The sequence below is a fragment of the Coregonus clupeaformis genome, chromosome 9 (assembly GCF_020615455.1).
Source record: "Coregonus clupeaformis isolate EN_2021a chromosome 9, ASM2061545v1, whole genome shotgun sequence".
In the NCBI taxonomy this organism is placed as follows: Eukaryota; Metazoa; Chordata; class Actinopteri; order Salmoniformes; family Salmonidae; genus Coregonus; species Coregonus clupeaformis.
In genome coordinates this window covers 16,781,461-16,797,485 of record NC_059200.1, presented here as the reverse complement: position 1 = coordinate 16,797,485, position 16,025 = coordinate 16,781,461, and the positions used below count along the sequence as shown (strand labels likewise).

General features: G+C 42.2%; 1 long non-coding RNA gene across 1 annotated transcript; it reads right to left on the bottom strand.

Annotated features, from left to right (window-relative positions):
• Positions 1-6,748: 6,748 nt before the first annotated feature.
• LOC121573389 lies at positions 6,749-15,578 on the bottom strand. Its single transcript, XR_006661430.1, has 3 exons — positions 15,149-15,578; positions 9,184-9,277; positions 6,749-8,726 (listed from the first exon to the last, which is right to left on the bottom strand). It is a non-coding gene; the product is annotated as an uncharacterized LOC121573389 (long non-coding RNA).
• Between the last annotated feature and the right edge of the window lie 447 nt (positions 15,579-16,025).

Genomic DNA, 16,025 nt, shown 5'->3' with positions numbered 1-16,025 from the left:
GTGACTTGAACTCTGTGAAGCATTTATTTGGGCTGCAATTTCTGAGGCTGGTAACTCTAATGAACTTATCCTCTGCGGCAGAGGTAACTCTGGGTCTTCCATTAATGTGGCAGTCCTCATGAGAGCCAGTTTCATCATAGCGCTTGATGGTTTTTGCAACTGCACATGAAAAAACGTTCAAAGTTCTTGACATTTTCCATATTGACTGACCTTCATGTCTTAAAGTAATGATGGACTGTCATTTGTCTTTGCTAATCCCCGCCTTATCTTAGCTCATTGGTCACCACAGCAACACCCACCCGTAGTATGCGCTCCAGCAGGTATATCTCACTGGTCATCCCCAAAGCCAACACCTCCTTTGGCCGCCATTCCTTCCAGTTCTCTGCTGCAAATGACTGGAACGAACTACAAAAATCTCCCTCATTAACTTTAAGCATCAGTTATCAGAGCAGCTTACCGATCACTGTACCTGTACACAGCCCATCTGTAATTAGCCCACCCAACTACCTCATCCCCATATTGTTATTTACATTGTTATTTATTTTGCTAATTTGCACCCCAGTATCTCTGTTTGCACATCATCTTCTGCACATCTATCACTCCAGTGTTAATACTAAATTGTAATTATTTTGCACTATGGCCAATTTATTGCCTTACCTCCATAACTTACTACATTTGCACACACTGTATATAGATTTTCTATTTTCTATTGTGTTATTGACTGTATGTTTTTGTTTATCCCATATGTAACTCTGTGTTGTTGTTGTTTTTATCGCACTGCTTTGCTTTATCTTGGCCAGGTCGCAGTTGTAAATGAGAACTTGTTCTCAACTGGCTTACCTGGTTAAATAAAGGTGAAAAATAAAAAATAAAAAATAAATTGAGCTCTTCTTGCCAAAATATGGAATTGGTCTTTTACCAAATAGGGCTATCTTCTGTATACCACCCCTACCTTGTCACAACACAACTGATTGGCTCAAACGCATTAAGAAGGAAATCAATTCCTCAAATTAACTTTTAACAAGGAACACCTGTTAATTTAAATGCATTCCAGGTGACTACCTCATGAAGCTGGTTGAGAGAATGCCAAGAGTGTGCAAAGCTGTCATCAAGGCAAAGGGTGGCTACTTTGAAGAATCACAAATATAAAATATATTTTGATTTGTTTAAAACTTTTTTGGGTACTACATGATTCCAAATGTGTTATTTCATAGTTTTTATGTCTTCACTATTATTATACAATGTAGAAAATAGTAAAAATAAAGAAAAACCCTTGAATGAGTAGGTGTGTCCAAACTTTTGACTGGTAGTGTAGGTCTTTTCTGCTTTTCACCCCCACGCCCTTGAGAAACACACATCGAGGGTTGCTCTTGGTGGAGTGTTTTAGCCATGGGCTATTAAGGACATTGGAATAAGGATGTGACTTACCTGGTAATACACACTTTGATGGGATAAACGGCCTGTTCTTCATCAGCGTACAATACCCAAAGAATACTATGGAGGTGGTAACATTAATCCCTGTCATGAAAGGGAAAAGGGAGTCCAAATCTGGATGGGAAAAACAAACTGACAATCACAACTTGTGTCAAATGGTCAACGATTCATGTAATGCAAGTGTGATGAAGATATTACTAGCATTGATACCTTTTTTCAGTCTGAATGTTGTCATTTATTTTATTTAATATAATAGTAATGCAGTCACTGGCAATCTTGCCGTACTGGCTGGCTCCTGGAAATGCGGCACCATTCCTCATGTTCTTTATGTAGATGATTGGGGTGTAGGAACATCAATACACTAGCCCTGCAAAAGCAAGCAAGTGAGCAGCCACTTAAAGAAAAAAGGGTAAGTAATTATCACAAAACTGATACCAAAGCATAAAACCAGTGAGTAGCAGCTTTTAGTGTCTGAATGGTCTATGTTCATATTCTCTATTGCACCAAGGTTAAAACCCTGGTTTGCACACTTTGAAAACATTTAGCAAAACAGTCTGTCATACAACTCATGATATACAGTAGGTCTTGCTTTCTTTAAGCAAGTGATTTCACTCAACAAGTACAGTGAGGGAAAAAAGTATTTGATCCCCTGCTGATTTTGTACGTTTGCCCACTGACAAAGAAATGATCAGTCTATAATTTTAATGGTAGGTTTATTTGAACAGTGAGAGACAGAATAACAACAACAAAATCCAGAAAAACGCATGTCAAAAATGTTATCAATTGATTTGCATTTTAATGAGGGAAATAAGTATTTGACCCCCTCTCAATCAGAAAGATTTCTGGCTCCCAGGTGTCTTTTATACAGGTAATGAGCTGAGATTAGGAGCACACTCTTAAAGGGAGTGCTCCTAATCTCAGCTTGTTACCTGTATAAAAGACACCTGTCCACAGAAGCAATCAATCAATCAGATTCCAAACTCTCCACCATGGCCAAGACCAAAGAGCTCTCCAAGGATGTCAGGGACAAGATTGTAGACCTACACAAGGCTGGAATCGGCTACAAGACCATCGCCAAGCAGCTTGGTGAGAAGGTGACAACAGTTGGTGCGATTATTCGCAAATGGAAGAAACACAAAATAACTGTCAATCTCCCTCTGCCTGGGGCTCCATGCTAGATCTCACCTCGTGGAGTTACAATGATCATGAGAACGGTGAGGAATCAGCCCAGAACTACACAGGAGGATCTTTTCAATGATCTCAAGGCAGCTGGGACCATAGTCACCAAGAAAACAATTGGTAACGCACTACGCCGTGAAGGACTGAAATCCTGCAGCGCCCGCAAGGTCCCCCTGCTCAAGAAAGCACATATACAGGCCCGTCTGAAGTTTGCCAATTAACATCTGTATGAATCAGAGAACTGGGTGAAAGTGTTGTGGTCAGATGAGACCAAAATCGAGCTCTTTGGCATCAACTCAACTCGCCGTGTTTGGAGGAGGAGGAATGCTGCCTATGACCCCAAGAACACCATCCCCACCGTCAAACATGGAGGTGGAAACATTATGCTTTGGGGGTGTTTTTCTGCTAAGGGGACAGGACAACTTCACCACATCAAAGGGACGATGGACGGGGCCATGTACCGTCAAATCTTGGGTGAGAACCTCCTTCCCTCAGCCAGGGTATTGAAAATGGGTCATGGATGGGTATTCCAGCATGACAATGACCCAAAACACACGGCCAAGGCAACAAAGGAGTGGCTCAAGAAGAAGCACATTAAGGTCCTGGAGTGGCCTAGCCAGTCTCCAGACCTTAATCCCATAGAAAATCTGTGGAGGGAGCTGAAGGTTCGATTTGCCAAACGTCAGCCTCGAAACCTTAATGACTTGGAGAAGATCTGCAAAGAGCAGTGGGACAAAATCCCTACTGAGGTGTGTGCAAACCTGGTGGCCAACTACAAGAAACGTCTGACCTCTGTGATTGCCAACAAGGGTTTTGCCACCAAGTACTAAGTCATGTTTTGCAGAGGGGTCAAATACTTATTTCCCTCATTAAAATGCTAATCAATTTATAACATTTTTTACATGCGTTTTTCTGGATTTTTTTGTTGTTATTCTGTCTCTCACTGTTCAAATAAACCTACCATTAAAATTATAGACTGATCATTTCTTTGTCAGTGAGCAAACGTACAAAATTAGCAGGGGATCAAATACTTTTTTCCCTCACTGTATGGCGATACAGTAATATTACCAACCTACTATAACAGCAAACAGAAATGACATTTTAGTAGATGCTCTTATCCAGAGCGACTTACAGTTAGTGCATACATAATTTTTTCATACTGGCCCCCCGTGGGAATCGAACCCACAACCCTGGCATTGCAAACGCCATGCTCTACCAACTGAGCTAAATCCCTGCCAGCCATTCCCTCCCCTACCCTGGGCCAATTGTGCGCCGCCCCATGGGTCTCCCGGTCACGGCCGGCTACGACAGAGCCTGGATTTGAACCAGGATCTCTAGTGGCACAGCTAGCACTGCGATGCAGTGCCTTAGACCACTGCGCCACTCGGGAGACAATAAGAGCCTTTACATTAACAAGGATTGGGAAGAGTGTAACTAAGTGGCGCTTGGGATGCCATACCGGACCATACCGCCTTACTTTCACCTCTGATTATAATAACAAATCCATCACAGATCAGACTTGCAAAGACTAGGCTGCCTATCATACACCACATATTTCAAACTTCAGATCTGTGTCCATGGTAACCTAGTAAACAATTCATTTAGACCCGGCGTTTATTTGAAACAGCCTTTTATTTGCCGAAATGTGTGCCAATAGCATTTAAATAGGACAGGCGGATATTTGAGGCTCAGCGTTAAATTGAAGTTTTACTGTAAGAGAGCCTGTCCCTTTAAGAGTGACTGATGACATCACAGCTAGCGGGAGCTCTCAGAGCGTTCGTTCTTTCCAAATGAAGCTTGCCCACTTTGGAGAGGAGTGAAGAGGCATCTCCAGTTTCTAACAGTTAATTATTTACTGTGGGTGAATGGAATAACTGTGAGTACAGTACATTGTTTCTGTATGTTTTTCCTGACGAAGTTGTCATTATTGTAACATTTAGGGCACTAGCCTAAGTAACCACTGTTAGGCATATTTTGCCTGTCATAATGTTGGCTGCCTAGCTAGCTAGTTAAATTGTTGCTAGCCATTTTGTATCTCGTTTTTGAGGCACTGTATTGTAATAGCAGATGACAACTGTGTGTCTGGTTTGTTGTTTGCTAAGATGTCAAGCCATTGTATTAATGCCGTTTTATTCCATGATTATTATTTCAGACCACAGTGTATGGACACACACCATTAGATAATTACAGCTTGATGATGGCACAGAAGCCTGACATGTATGTTAAACCTACCATCAAGATTAAAGACCAGTAAACTGAGGAACAGCCTTTCTCCCGTCTCTGTCTAACCTGAGCACAATCTCCATATCTTTGCCTACTCACACCAGTAATAAATATCAGAGGTTTCACCCTCTTCAACATTCACGGTATCATAAAGCATATATAACTCACAGTAGCAAGCCCAGTTCCAATGTGGGGCTTGGTACATCTTGCTGATCCAGGCTGAACAGGCCAAATCTGATGTGAATTAAAAAATTAGAATCCCATAAAATACTGTTAATGTGTCAAGAATTATGGAACCATCCTACAGTAATCATAAGCATAAAATAACTGCAGATGGCAGATTTCAGCAGATCTAAGAACTCAATACATATTGTATTATAAAAACTCATTTTAAACACATAAAACATTGATGCCATTACAGGAAGGGTCAAACATTTATGTGATTTACCATGTGATTGATTAGGTCAATTTTAAAAAATCAGGCCTCAATTATCTGTATTTTTACCCCAGATTTGTAATGAAGTATCTATTACTGAAATACACATCAACTTGCGGTGGCCCATGCCATAAGAAGAGAAAATGTTGACCAAATGAGGAATCCCATACCAAGTCTGATTGTTTTTATTATCGGTAAAGTGGTGAGATTCCCTACAAAACAAGCAATCACAGAATCAGGTTAGAGGTAGACATGACACACACACAGCTTTTTTAAAAAACATTTTAGTCATTTAGCAGACACTCTTATCCAGAGCGACTTACAGGAGCAATTAGGATTAAGTGCCTTGCTCAAGGGCACATCGACAGATTTTTCACCTAGTCGGCTCGGGGATTAGAACCAGTGACATTTTCGGTTACTGGCACAACACTCTTTACCACTAAGCTACCTGCCGCCTCTTTTGTTATTGTAGTCTTATTGTGTACTTATCAAATTACCCCCTGGTCTGGTCACTCACCTGCGCTGAACAGGAATCCCCCCAGTAAGCTGAGCATCCAGATGGTTGGGCAGCCCTGGATCATATAGCGCAGGGTTGCCCAACCCTGTTCCTGGAGAGCTACCATCCTGTAGGTTTCCACTCCAACCCTGTTCCTGGAGAGCTACCATCCTGTAGGTCAGGGCTCTCCAACCGTGTTCCTGGAGAGCTACACTCCTGTAGGTTTTTCACTCCAACCCCAGGTGTTAACTAACCTGATTCATCTTATCAACATGCTAATTATTAGAATCAGGTGCGCTAGATTAGGTTTGGAGCAAAAACCTACAGGACGGTAGCTCTCCAGGAACAGGGTTGGAGCAGTCCTGATATAGACTATCAGAGACCCTAGCTGGAGAGTGTTGGTGAACACCAACTGAAAGAACATGCCTTGGAAAACACAGAAAGCAATCTACAACGGCAGACACGGGACACAGAATAACAACACACAGAGTGAATCTGCTGACCCTTGTTCAAAATACTCCAGGATGTTGACCAAATCACTCTTAAACTAAACAGTTCAACTTGTGAGGAACTGAGATGGGCCTGTGACGTTTCCAAAGTGCACGCTAAATACATCGGGTGACTTTGAAACGTGTAAACATGATAAGCAGCCAGGTACCATCTCCTGTCTCTGTGCGTTGGACACAGAGAGGTGCCGAAGCCGATGACGGAGAGTCCCAGAGAGGTGAAGCCCTTAATGCGTTGGAGCCTAGTTTCTGTGGAGTTGTTCTGGGGACCAGAGGAGTTACCCATAGACTCCTCGGACTACATTAGTATTCGTTGGTAATGTGTTGACTGATTGATTGATGTTGTCTTATGCACATGTGGCGCAATCGCATTTCCCCTTAGGGGATCAATAAAATATTATATTATCTTATGTGTCCCACTACGAACTGGTGTGCTGATTCAATCAAAAATGTTACGGAAGCCGTTACAATCAGTGATGCTCATGTGGTAGTCTGTTTATTGCACAGAATGTTTTGCATCAGTTAAAGTATAAAACATAGTGTTATACAATCTACTACAGAAAAATGTGCGATGTAAGGCAGTTAAAGGTATACTTTATAGGGTCATATGAAAGCTATTCAGTTTAACTATCTTGGCCAATAAAATCTTGCAACAAATGATTAACATCTGATCTCTGTTGGGTAGAGGGACGAAAGCCCTGCCCCCCTATGTTGGTGTTATATTTTCATATGAATGTTTAGTCTCTGACATACAATATATGCACCCCAAACAAAGAGTTGTGTGAACTCTGTAAGAAAACGGCTCTGGCTAAGCCAAGCTGAGCTGTCCTGGTTACGTATCCACCATTGTTGCTGGAGCCGTGCTGGAAAGGATAATGTGACAAGAAAATATCTGGGACAGCACAATACAGTACTGGTTGGCAATAATGTTCACACGGTTTACTTTCCCTCTACCTGTTATATTGAGGCATCATCACAGAGAGAGTATTGCTTTGTTACATACTGCCACAGCCATGCCGGTCCCAGTGTGGACATTAGAGAAACTAAACACAGTCAGACATGTAGCCTAATCCATGTGTCCTCACCCTTTTCTGGGTCTCCACTGCTCTGCTGGTGACAGGCTCCACTGCTCTGCTGGTGACAGGCTCCACTGCTCTGGTGCGCCACGACACCAGCCTCTACCACTGTAAGTATAGTAGCTCTCTCTTCTCTACCACTAAGTATAGTAGCTCTCTCTTCTCTACCACTAAGTATAGTAGCTCTCTCTTCTCTCTCACACAAACTCACCAACATCCGTTAGGATGCTTGGGCTAAGAGTTGATTCTAAACTCGCTTGAACTTTGATGTCATTCCTAAGCCTTCATGGATCACTGGATCAATATGTAATTGTCCATTTATAGAGTAATGTTTTCAGCAGAACAAGGGAGCAAAACTTTGCACCCTATCGACTCAACTGGTCAGATACAGCTGAATCGGCTCTTGTGAGAGATGTTATGCAATATCTTTGACCTCACAGTAGCATCCACAGAGTAGGGTATCTGTTCTGCCGTAGGAACAAGGTTGATCCAAAAGGGGAATCCTGAGTAAAGTGACCTCTTATCAGGGCTCACATGAGCAAAAGTAGACTTCATGTCCATTATATAAACAATGCATTGATACTTCTATTACACTCAAGGCATAAAAAGGCTGTTAAATTTTTTTTTTTCTTAATCTTTATTTTTCTGAAAAAATAACTTTCAAATGCAACACTTATATTAGTAGAATCAATGCATTAAAAACATCACAGTTAGGCATGTCTGTACTTTTATACATTAAAATACATTGATGAAATGTCAACAGTGACTGGACTAGAACCCCATTGAAAACCTGTGGTTTGAATAGAAGAGGGTACTCCATACGCACAGACTGAAGGGTATCAAGGACCTGGGAAGATGCTGTATGTAGGAATGATCCCTACCAATGTGTTCGCCAACTCATAAAACATTTTAGAAAAAGGCTCAGTGGCGTTATCCTCGCAAGGGGAGGGTGCCGGAGTATTAAAAACAGGGGTGCCAATAATTTTGACAAATATAATTAGAATAATCTCTCAGCAATTGTATTAGTATAAAATAATATGATTTCCCCTCTTTTTTTTTTTTTAAGACAATATAGCTCAGTATTTGTATTATTTATTTCATATAGTATTTTCTTCTCATCCTTATCAAGGGTGCCAGTAATTTTGGAGGAGACTTTATAAACGGCTTTGTTCATTCCACACTTCAATTCGTCCTCGAATCTGGTTTCCCCAGTAAGGCTCCATTACTTTGTATGGTCTTTGGGATAGTTTGTTCATTCTCAAACTCCACACTGACTTCCCCATTTCCACCGTTGACACTGAGCTAGCTCTGCGGGTCCTCTCCAGAGGGGACATCAGATAGTGTCTGTAGTCATGTCCATTTATAGCTCTGAAACACTGTAATGGGAGAAAAAAACAGCCATTGTAAGTTATAAACTTCCTTAGAATGAGAACGTGCACCAAAATAAATAAACAGAATTGTGTGTTTTTGTTCTGACAGGCAAAGTTGGAGTTACTTTGACCACTTTTGTGTACTATAGTATAATCCACGTGACGGATGGTGGTTTCAGAACAGCGCCCCCTGTCAGTCATCTAGTATAGTGAACATATGTCTTCATGCAGGATTATATTAATTTTAAGGCCCAATCCCAAACAGACCCCTATGTCCTACACAGATCTGAGGATTTGATTGGTGGTGAAACTTCCACCTAGCCTATCAGAGAGGGCAAGGTGGAGTTATAACCATATTGCTTGCACCCGCCAAATCCTCTCAGATCTCCACAAGTGCATAGGCCGTAGGGTTTAGCGATCCACCATTTGGGATTGGGGCTAGGTGTGATATTGCCTGTTGTACCTGTGGCCAGCAGCAGGCCGTTGAGCAGCTGGAAGCCACCGTACATGAGGGGGGAGGTGAACATCAGGTCCAGCTTCTCAGGAGGGAACGACAGCTGCAGGATTGTGGAACAGATCATACGTAAAAATGTATGCACGCATGACTGTAAGTCGCTTTGGATAAAAGCGTCTGCTAAATGGCATATTATTATTATTATTATTATTATTATCTGGATGTTCTGAGCCCCTGTCTCCATGGCAATGGTCCGGCACCTGTAACCAAGATGTGGGAGGGGCTTTTCAGAGGGGCAATGTGCAAGATCAGCCATACGTCAACATTCAAATTCTATAGCCTGAGAAATCAGCAACTGCAGCCTCATAACGTTATGGGATGTTTTTGTGGTTTTGCAACTGTGACCGCTGGCCACCTGTATCACACAGTGAAGTGCAATGAACAAAACAGTGTAGTAGTAATATGATGTATTAGTTGGTTAATTAAATAGTTCCTCTTACGTCCCAACAGGAAGCCCACTGGTCACAGACGTCAGTTTAACACCTAGTGTTGATTTACATTTGGTTGAGTTGTAAATTAACGTGAATTCAAAAAAAATGTAATTGGATTTAGGTTAAAAAGTTGGGTGAAAAAAAAATGACGAAATTCCCTGACGTTGATCCGTTTTTGAAGTAGATTCAACGTCACCACATAGATTTTTTTTTGTTGTTGAAATGACGTGGAAACAACGTTGAGTAAACCATTTTTTGGCCAAGCGGGAGGAGGATTACCTACACCCAAAAGAGCTGCCACTGCCTACACCCAATGGCCACGCTACACATTCTCAACCTGGCAGGAGAGCAGAAGAGAAGCTGATGTCTGTTGTTGTTTTCAGGTCCTTCTGACAGAGAACCACATTTACCTTCAGCTACAGAACCCTGTCATAGTTCACTGTCTTAGTGATAATGGGGAAGGGTTGGCGATATCAGTCATTCAAATACATGATAGGATTCATATTTTCTGACGTCTGTCATGGCTGCAGTCACAACACCATTATCCATAACTCATCACCATCTTCGTGAGAAAGACGACAGGGTGTTTGGTGATATTGTGACTTCTGCCATGGCTGCCTGATGATGACAGCGGTGATGAACCCCGGCGCTGTAGCCTATCAGGGGGAAGATGGTGAAGGGTCTGGAAATGTCAAAGGTCAGAGTTCGTGCCATTAAATGTAATAAAGGCTTAGACATAGAGTCGGGGTCATAGTGACTTGCAATAGAAATAGACATATAGCAATAGATCACAATGATTTGTCATTCTCAACATATAGAAATATGCCTCATTGTGTTTTGTTTGTAAGCTCAAATGGACAGTGAGCAGTGATGTCCAACGGGCCTTCGAAAAACAAAATACTTTCTTCTGACTTATCATAGAATATCCTGCAGGTGGTTTCTGAAACTGATTAAATCTTTGTAAGAATCCCTTGAGTCTAGGTTAGGGAGGGTTTCCTCCCAAGGTCGAGAGAGAAGACCCCGCTGTACATTCCATCTGCTAACAAGCTCCTTGTAACACTGATGTAATGATTAAGTTTGTCACATTTTTACATTTTAGTCATTTAGCAGACGCTCTTATCCAGAGCGACTTACAGTTTAGTGCATACATTTTTTTTTTTCATACCCCCTGTGGGAATCAAACCCACAACCCTGGCGTTGCAAACGCCATGCTCTATCAACTGAGCTACATCCCTGCCAGCCATTTCCCTCCCCTACCCTGGACGACGCTGGGCCAATTGCGTGCCGCCCCATGGGTCTCCCGGTCGCGGCCGGGTCCGGGTTTGATTACTGTAACCAATTATTGCAAGGCACATTATGACGCAAGACCAGGTATTAACAGAGAAGAACAAGGAAGTAAGGCTTTGAGAAAATGTACCTGGGAGCTGTACTAGAGTTTTCTCCCGGGCGCCTGTCATGTCTAAACGTATTTGTCAATAAAACATCTTATACTCTGGAAGCCATCCTGATCTCTCTTCATTACTGATTACCCTGAGACCTTCAACGGCTCCTATGATGAGGATGATAGAGGTGTCTGTGTGCCAGGAGCCTCGGTAGAGAACAGCACTGTGCCAGGAGCCTCGGTAGAGTACAGCACTGTGCCAGGAGCCTCGGTAGAGAACAGCACTGTGCCAGGAGCCTCGGTAGAGAACAGCACTGTGCCAGGAGCCTCGGGTACAGCACTGTGCCAGGAGCCTCGGTAGAGAACAGCACTGTGCCAGGAGCCTCGGTAGAGAACAGCACTGTGCCAGGAGCCTCTGTAGAGAACAGCACTATGCCAGGAGCCTCGGTAGAGAACAGCACTGTGCCAGGAGCCTCGGTAGAGAACAGCACTGTGCCAGGAGCCTCGGTAGAGTACAGCACTGTGCCAGGAGCCTCGGTAGAGAACAGCACTATGCCAGGAGCCTCGGTAGAGAACAGCACTGTGCCAGGAGCCTCGGTAGAGAACAGCACTGTGCCAGGAGCCTCGGTAGAAAACAGCAATGGCAACCCCCACTACCATCAAGAGAAGCCCTCCCACCACAGTACCCACCCACCTAGAGAGAGAGAGAGACATAATGACACTTGAAATGTCTTTATTCTTTTGGAACTTTTGTGAGTGTAATGTTTACTGTTCATTTTTATTGTTTATTTCACTTTTGTGTATCTATTTCACTTGCTTTGGCAATGTTAACATATGTTTCCCATGCCAATAAAGCCCATTGAATTGAATAGAGAGAGAGAGAGAGAGAGAGAGAGAGAGAGAGAGAGAGAGAGAGATACATTTTTAATGGGTTTTTAAACCCATTGCCCTTTATGGTTGTAGGTCTGTGGTCCGCTCATCAACCAATAATTCACAAAATGGGACAAACACCAAATTGAGACTCTGCAAGCAGAATTCTGCAAAAATATCCTCTGTGTACAACGTGAAACACCAAATAATGCATGCAGAGCAGAATTAGGCCGATACCCGCTAATTATCAAAATCCAGAAAAGATACGTTAAATTCAACAACCACCTAAAAGGAAGCGATTCCCAAACCTTCCATAACAAAGCCATCACCGACAGAGAGATGAACCTGGAGAAGAGTCCCCTAAGCAAGCTGGTCCTGGGGCTCTGTTCACAAACACAAACAGACCCCACAGAGCCCCAGGACAGAAACACAATTAGACCCAACCAAATCATGAGAAAACAAAAAAATAATGACTTAACACTTTGGAAAGAATTAACAAAAAAACAAAGCACACTAGAATGCTATTTGGCACTAAACAGAGAGTACACAGTGGCAGAATACCTGACCACTGTGACTGACCCAAACTTAAGGAAAGCTTTGACTATGTACAGACTCAGTGAGCATAGCCTTGCTATTGAGAAAGGCCGCCGTAGGCAGACCTGGCTCTCAAGAGAAGATAGGCTATGTGCACACTGCCCACAAAATGAGGTGGAAACTGAGCATATTTCCAGAATGTAGCTACATAGATGACATCCACCTGGTATGGAATGGTACTAGTTCATTTCTTATATGAACCTATCTGACCCCAATCTCAAATTCACAGCAGAGAATATATATATATATTTTAACCTTTATTTAACTAGGCAAGCCAGTTAAGAACAAATTCTTATTTACAATGACGGCCTACCAAAAGGCAAAAAGGCCTTCTGCGGGGACTGGGATTAAAAAATAAATACATCTATAAATATAGGACCAAACACACATCACAACAAGAGAGACACCACAACACTACATAAAGAGAGACCTAAGACAACAACACAGCATGGCAGCAACACACGACAACACAGCAAGGTAGCAACCCAACATGGAGCAGCACAACACATGGTACAAACATTATTGGGTACAGACAACAGCACAAAGGGCAAGAAAGTAGAGACAAGAATACATCACGCGAAGCAGCCACAACTGTCAGTAAGAGTGTCCATGATTAAGTCTTTGAATGAAGAGATGGAGATAAAACTGGCCAGTTTGAGTGTTTTTTGCAGCTCGTTCCAGTCACTAGCTGCAGCGAACTGAAGAGGAGCGACCCAGGGATGTGTGTGCTTTGGGGACCTTTAACAGAATGTGTCTGGCAGAACGGGTGTTGAATCTCAGATAGGGGGGAGTGAGGCCTAAGACTTCTTGGATCTTACAATCCATGAAAATAAAGAAAACAAGTTCGTGTCTACCATCTTCCGCAAGTTGCACAGTAGGAATACACCTTTACGCGCATTCAGTAATCACCCCGTACACCTTTAAGCGGAACATACCTGTGGGTAAATTCCTAAGACTCTGACGTAACTGTAGCACAGACATAGATTTCGTACACCAGGTTGCTGCAACGCGGGTATGATAAGACTCAGAGTGCCATCGAACAGGTCTATACCCGTGCTAGAGAGACTTAACGTCAAAGCCCCCACGGAGTACAGCCCATGTACCGGTCGCGTCAAATTCATTGTATTGAAACACTGGAACATCCTCAAAAGTGATCCAAATCTACGAGAGTTCACAACAGTGTCCCCTCGCATTTGTTTTCGCCGGGCGCGCAATCTAGACGATTCCGTTACGCACAGCAAGCAGCAAGCGTGACAATACGACCAATACTAACGCTTTTTACCACCCGAGAACAGTTCAATAATACAAAATCCAAATTAATTGTAGCACCACAAATGTCATATACATGCTCAAATGCATCTGCGGGGCATCTAATATTGGTCAAACTAAACGACCATTGAAATTTAGCATCGCAGAACATAAGGCTGCTATTTGTAGCCTAATAAAAACACGGACAATGCTACTGCGCCAACCATGGCTCACCTTCCTCCCTGCGCTTTGTGGCCATATACCACTTCCACATTTCACCAAGAGGTGACATCGTACGTAAACTAAAACAAAGAGAGGCATTCTGGCAGTACTCCTTAGACACTGTGCATCCAAACGGGCTAAACGATGATTTTTCACTATCCTCGTTTCTATAATATTATTGCCTTGATTGTTTTGGGTCTCTCTCTCTGGATTCACAGACACCCAAATATCACCTATGTATATTTTGACAAGGCCTATTGATTAACGAGACACACTATTGCTCTTATTATTTTTGTGTGATCATTTGCCATTTACATTGAAACATATCATTATAATTGTTTTTACATTGTTGTGTCTCGGCCACTAGGCTATAAATAGGAGCTAAGTGCAATGGGTCAGGTCAGTCTGAGGAAGACATCAGCTTGACGTTGAAACGTCAGTCACCTGTACTCATCTTGAAGAACAATGTATTAAAGTGATCTAAAATAAATACATATGTCTTTTTTTGTTGTTGAGTGCTCCAACTCCTTTTTACCTCGAATTAATTAGTACTTTCTGGAAGTTTTTCTTGGTAAGCCTCATGCTTTTTGTCATTGTTGTTGAGCGACCCTCCTTTCCTTTGTTTGCTTTAGCACGACTGCCTCCTGAATAGACATACCATCAAGATCTTCCTGAACTCAGAATAGACATACCATCAAGATCTTCCTGAACTCAGAATAGACATACCATCAAGATCTTCCTGAACTCAGAATAGACATACCATCAAGATCTTCCTGAACTCAGAATAGACATACCATCAAGATCTTCCTGAACTCAGAATAGACATACCATCAAGATCTTCCTGAACTCAGAATAGACATACCATCAAGATCTTCCTGAACGCAGAATAGACATACCATCAAGATCTTCCTGAACTCAGAATAGACATACCATCAATATCTTCCTGAACTCAGAATAGACATACCATCAAGATCTTCCTGAACGCAGAATAGACATACCATCAAGATCTTCCTGAACTCAGAATAGACATACCATCAAGATCTTCCTGAACTCAGAATAGACATACCATCAAGATCTTCCTGAACTCAGAATAGACATACCATCAAGATCTTCCTGAACTCAGAATAGACATACCATCAAGATCTTCCTGAACTCAGAATAGACATACCATCAAGATCTTCCTTGCTGCTATGGGCCACTTGTAGTTTCCAAAAACACCACATGCCACGGGAACCAGATCACCAAGGTGATCAGTGTGATGCCTAAGAAAATGATACAACGTTTTAATACATAGGCCTACATGGCAGCTTATGCATATTGAATAACATAAATTAGTATAAGTATGACTCCAACATTTCAACATGTTATGTGGCACTCATGTCAAGCTCTAATCTAAATGAAATAGTATTGGTCCTGTACACATATCTGCAGATGTTATCGCAGGTGCAGCGAAATGCTTGTTTCTAGCTCCAACAGTGTAGTATACCTAACAATACAAAACAACACACAAATCCCAAAAATATAAAACATTAAAAAATGTCAGAACAAGCAATGTCAAAGTCCGAAATATAAATGTATACAGTGACTTGCGAAAGTATTCACCCCCCTTGGCATTTTTCCTATTTTGTTGCCTTACAACCTGGAATTAAAATTGATTTTTTGGGGGTTTGTATCATTTGATTTACGCAACATGCCTACCACTTTGAAGATGCAACATATTTTTTATTGTGAAACAAACAAGAAATAAGACAAAAAAAACAGAACACTTGAGCGTGCATAACTGTTCACCCCCCCAAAGTCAATACTTTGTAGAGCCACCTTTTGCAGCAATTACAGCTGCAAGTCTGTTGGGGTATGTCTCTATAAGCTTGGCACATCTTGCCACTGGGATTTTTGTCCATTCAAGGCAAAACTGCTCCAGCTCCTTCAAGTTGGATGGGTTCCGCTGGTGTACAGCAATCTTTAAGTCATACCACAGATTCTCAATTGGATTGAGGTCTGGGCTTTGACTAGGCCATTCCAAGACATTTAAATGTTTCTCCTTA